Below are 6080 nucleotides of genomic sequence, written 5' to 3'. Positions count from 1 at the left end.
TGTAGTGCTTTCTCTCACCTCGTTGAACGATGGACAATGATAGCACAGCAAAACTTTGTCATCAGAGGTTGTCCTTTGACCTGTTTCTACATAGCTCCGGAAGAAATCAGAGGCTTCTTGCCAAAAACAGTTTCTATGACTCTATATGGAAATTGGTCAACATCGCTGGTGTTTGCTCATGATGGAAACACTTGCTAATTGGGTTACTTAAGTTGGAGTCATGGATCTATTTTTGGAGGGGTTGCCTCTAATTCTTGAATCTCAGTGTTATGATTGTGGACAGTACACTGTTGTCCCAGGAAATGATGGTACACATTGCTGGATCATTTGTGTAGGCTCATTAAGAGCTAGAATAGATCATGAGCAATGATCATCAGTGACAGAGAACAACATATACGTAGGTTCTGAACCCATAATAAGGCCTCTCTAAAAATTCCCATGCAATTGTATCCCATATACAGTGGTGTGAAAAAGTGTTTGCCCCCTTCCTGATTTCTTATTTTTTTGCATGTTTGTCACACTTAAATGTTTCAGATCATCAAACAAGTTTAAATATTAGTCAAAGATAACACAAGTAAACACAAAATGCAGTTTTTAAATGAAGGTTGTTATTATTAAGGGAAAACAAAATCCAAACCTACATGGCCCTGTGTGAAAAAGTGTTTGCCCCACCTGTTAAAACATAACTTAACTGTGGTTTATCACATCTGAGTTCAATTTCTCTAGCCACACCCAGGCCTGATTACTGCCACACCTGTTCTCAATCAAGAAATCACTTAAATAGGACCTGCCTGACAAAGTGAAGTAGACCAAAAGATCTTCAAAATCTAGACATCATGCCGAGATCCAAAGAAATTCAGGAACAAATGAGAAAGAAAGTAATTGAGATCTATCAGTCTGGAAAAGGTTATAAAGCCATTTCTAAAGCTTTGGGACTCCAGAGAACCACAGTGAGAGCCATTATCCACAAATGGCGAAAACATGGAACAGTGGTGAACCTTCCCAGGAGTGGCCGGCCGACCAAAATTACCCCAAGAGTGCAGCGACGACTCATCCGAGAGGTCACAAAAGACCCCACAACAACATCCAAAGAACTGCAGGTCTCACTTGCCTCAGTTAAGGTCAGTGTTCATGACTCCACCATAAGAAAGAGACTGGGCAAAAATGGCCTGCGTGGCAGAGTTCCAAGACAAAAACCACTGCTGAGCAAAAAGAACATTAAGGTTCGTCTCATTTTTGCCAGAAAACATCTTGATGATCCCCAAGACTTTGGGAAAATACTCTGTGGACTGATGAGACAAAAGTTGAACTTTTTGGAAGGTGTGTGTCCCATTACATCTGGCGTAAAAGTAACACCGCATTTCAGAAAAAGAACATCATACCAGCAGTAAAATATGGTGGTGGTTGTGTGATGGTCTGGGGCTGTTTTGCTGCTTCAGGACGTGGAAGACTTGCTGTGATAAATGGAACCATGAATTCTGCTGTCTACCAAAAAATCCTGAAGGAGAATGTCCGGCCATCTGTTCGTGACCTCAAGCTGAAGCGAACTTGGGTTCTGCAGCAGGACAATGATCCAAAACACACCAGCAAGTCCACCTCTGAATGGCTGAAGAAAAACAAAATTAAGACTTTGGAGTGGCCTAGTCAAAGTCCTGACCTGAATCCTATTGAGATGCTGCGGCATGACCTTAAAAAGGCAGTTCATGCTCAAACCCTCCAATGTGGCTGAATTACAACAATTCTGCAAAGATGAGTGGGCCAAAATTCCTCCACAGCGCTGTAAAAGACTCATTGCAAGTTATCGCAAACGCTTGATTGCAGTTGTTGCTGCTAAGGGTGGCCCAACCAGTTATTAGGTTTAGGGGGCAATCACTTTTTCACACAGGGCCATGTAGGTTTGGATTTTGTTTTCCCTTGATAATAACAACCTTCATTTAAAAACTGCATTTTGTGTTTACTTGTGTTATCTTTGACTAATATTTAAACTTGTTTGATGATCTGAAACATTTAAGTGTGACAAACATGCAAAAAAATAAGAAATCAGGAAGGGGGCAAACACTTTTTCACACCACTGTATTTAAGAATTTCCATGGAATAAAAGGGCCTATGCGTATGATTACATCTCAAGTATTTCTATGAGAAATTTTCTATTCCCGCTATGCACCATTTATGGCAACATATGCAGATTTCTAGTAGTGCTAAAAAACACAGGTTTGGAGTAAAATGAGGGGCTGTCACAAAGTATGCTATTTAATCAAGTCTCTTAAAAGTACAAGATTTTGTTCTCTTTGTACCCCAATTCACACTGCTGTTTTGGTTGAAATTTCACAGCTAGCCATACTGCAGCTATATCAATTCACTGGAAATAAATGTATAGTTTGACTGGAGCTTCATGTCTAAACCACAGAAAAGCACGCAATATTGTGCAACTTTAAACTGACTCGCAGATAACTTTAAATGAAACTACTGAGACTGTAACCTGCTGCTTCAATAGCTTAACCACCAAGACCAATCTGGTTTACCAGCTCCACACAGCATGGCTATGCAGATAAATCAGTCAGGAAATACAGCCGTTAGAAAAATAACATTGATCTAATATGACGAAAACATTAAATCCAGTACATTTCTTGTAGAATAAAGCAACATTATGAGAAAGTTCACATTTACTGATAAGAATTCTCAGTTAAAGATCAGAAACTAGCACTTCATCAGAAGCGTAGGGTCAGTACCAGTCAAGTTTTATCCGTTATTAACACAAACTTTCGAGAAATCAACGCGAAAACATCTTATCTCATCAGAATCATCAAAGGCTTGATCACACCTCCTGCAAAAACATGAAATGAGGTTTCCATCGTTCTACATAAAAAGGAAAGTTTAGATTAACTGATGTGTTAACCACTCACCTTTGATTAATTGGAATAACTTACATTTCAAATTAAACATTTGTCTACTATACTTAAATAAACAAAAGTAATTCTCACATTATTTTACAGTCATTATCTATTACTAAAGGCAAATGTTAACTACATACAGTGGCCCCAAAAAAGTATCCAGACACTTTTTGGTGCCTCTTTATATTCGCAATTGAATTCGAGATTCTGGGTTTACAAACCAAATACATAAAACTTCCTTAAATGTAAAAATATGCAAGAAATAACCATTTATCCAATTAAAGCAGTGCAGCTTTTAGTCCCCTGAAGCAAAACCAGGCAACTTCTATCATTGCTTAAAATAACAGCACCCACTCTCAATTTTGACATCTCCCCAACATTACATCCATCACAGAATGATTATTTTCCACTTGTATAAAAGGGGAATCCTCTATTTTACAAACCACAATCTATATGCGCATTAGCAGCAGGCCTGTGGTCTACAGAAACGATCTTAACAACTCAAGACTGCATCAGACATCACCACAGATACTAACACCTCACATGTGAATATATTACAGAATGAGGCCACTTACAGAAAACAGAATTAAAGAAAGTGTAGAAGGATGTGAGTGAATTACCTTTTACTTTCATTTCTTGTATTTCTAAAGGGAATGCATTGGTGATGTATTGTTTTCTTAGAATCAGAATAATAGAAACGATTAGGAATTATGAAACTGTGTGTGTATGGCAAATCCAACGTGCACGGCTAAAATGTCACATTTTTGAAGTTCTTTATAATATATTATGGCCACTGACATATAACTGCTATATCTCAGTTATTATAACATTTTGAGTCAAACATCCAGTTGCACGAACACTTAGTCATCTGTGGAACATCAAGAACAAAGGGTAAAAATGTGGGGCAAGTGGTCACATTGATATGGGGGCAAGATGTCACATGTTTCATATGTTATGATTTTATACAGTTCATTAATTACAAAACAACAGTTTAATATTTGTATTAATTTTCCTATTTTTTATGTTTTATGAACAGTTTTGCGTTTTATAATTTGAATTCAGTAATTGTTTAATTTAAATAGCATTTCTATTTCAAACAAAGTGACAACATTGTGACAACATGCCACGCTAATGGGACCAATTTATTTCTTGCAATAACGTTGGAAAAAAGTTCAATATATTTTTGTAGTCAACACTAAAGTATGAGTCAATAAAGAAACTGACTTCAAAAGCAAACCTAACTTGAGACTATAAAATGTGACAACTTTCCCTGGTCTGCCAAACTTTTATAAGCTCTAAAGGTAAAAGTCAAGTAACTCCTCCAAAACTGAATGAGTTCTGTTTTACTTCAACAATATATATCATCTCTAAGCTTTCAGATCCAAACATCTGATGAATTACAATATTTTGATATCCAATAATTAGAACTAATACAAATAATTTGTATTGCCTCAGATGCTAACACAGTTAAAACTAAAAATTAAGAAATATTTTAAATATTACTTAAGTAGGTGATTATTATCATTACTATTAGTTGCTAAATATTATTGCTATTATTTCTATTACTTATTCAAAATATAATATAGTATGTAGTTAATAATAATAATTGTAATATTAATATACAGTATACACACACACATATATAGTATATTATATACTGTAGTTTATATATAGTAATAAAAACAACATTTAGAAATTTACTATTTTCTTAAATATTAAGTAGGAGTCAATCATTACTTATATACTTACTAAACATTATTACTATTACTTATTCAAAATATAGTATAGTATATACTAGTAATATAGTATGTTAGTAAATAGTATTGAATAAAGTCTAGTATACATATAGTAAAAAATTACACTTTTAAACAAACCAAAATTCAACATTTATTACTAGTTTAAAATATTACTTAAGCAGGTGACAAACATTAGGTTACTTATAGTTATATTATTACTATTACAGTCATTACAAGTATACTACAGTGCTATGAAAAATAATTTGCTGATTTCTTCTATTTTTCTGTATTTTTCATTCTAAATTGTTTTAGATCTTCAAAGGAGATATAACATGTAACAAAAGCAGCCTGAGTAAACACAAAATACTGTTTTCAAATATATATACAGTTGTGCTCAAAAGTTTGCATACCCTTAGAGAATTGGTAATATTGTACTATTTTTAAAGAAATCATGAGTGAGCAGGCAAAACACATTTCTTTTATTTCTTATGGGATTCATATTCAGCTGTAGGTTATAACAGAATGGCACAATCATAAAACAAAACATGGCAACAAAGAATAAAATGAAATGATCCCTGTTCAAAAGTCTGCATACCCTTAGTTCTTAATACTGTGTATTGCCCCCTTTAGCATCAATGACAGCGTGCAGTCTTTTGTAATAGTTGTCTATGAGGCCCCAAATTCTTGCAGGTGGTATAACTGCCCATTCGTCTTGGCAAAATGCCTCCAGGTCATGCAAAGTCTTTGGTCGTCTTGCATGAACTGCATGTTTGAGATCTCCCCAGAGTGGCTCGATGATATTAAGGTCAGGAGACTGTGATGGCCACTCCAGAACCTTCACCTTTTTCTGCTGTAACCACTGGAGGGTCAACTTGGCCTTGTGCTTAGGGTCATTGTCGTTCTGGAAAGTCCAAGAGCCTCCCATGCGCAGCTTTCGTGCAGAAGAATGCAAATTGTCTGCCAGTATTTTCTGATAATATGCTGCATTCATCTTGCCATCAATTTTCACAAGATTCCCCGTGCCTTTAGAGCTCACACACCCCCAAAACATCAGTGATCCACCACCATGCTTCACAGTGCGGATGGTATTCTTTTCACTATAGGCCTTGTTGACCCCTCTCCAAACATAGCGCTTATGATTGTGACCATAAAGCTCTATTTTGGTCTCGTCTCTCCATATTACAGTGTGCCAGAAGCTGTGAGGCGTGTCAAGGTGTTGTCGGGCATATTGTAACCGGGCTTCTATCTGGCAACTCGATCAAGCAGCTCATTTGTTAAAGTATCGTCGTATTGTGCTCCTTGAAACAACCACACCGTCTTTTTCCAGAGCAGTCTGTATTTCTCCTGAGGTTACCTGTGGGTTTTTCTTTGTATCCTGAACAATTCTTCTGGCAGTTGTGGCTGAAATCTTTCTTGGTCTACCTGACCTTGGCTTGGTATCAAGAGATCCCTG

The sequence above is a fragment of the Myxocyprinus asiaticus genome, chromosome 30 (genome assembly GCF_019703515.2).
Source record: "Myxocyprinus asiaticus isolate MX2 ecotype Aquarium Trade chromosome 30, UBuf_Myxa_2, whole genome shotgun sequence".
Lineage (NCBI taxonomy): Eukaryota > Metazoa > Chordata > Actinopteri > Cypriniformes > Catostomidae > Myxocyprinus > Myxocyprinus asiaticus.
This window is presented reverse-complemented; position numbering follows the sequence as displayed.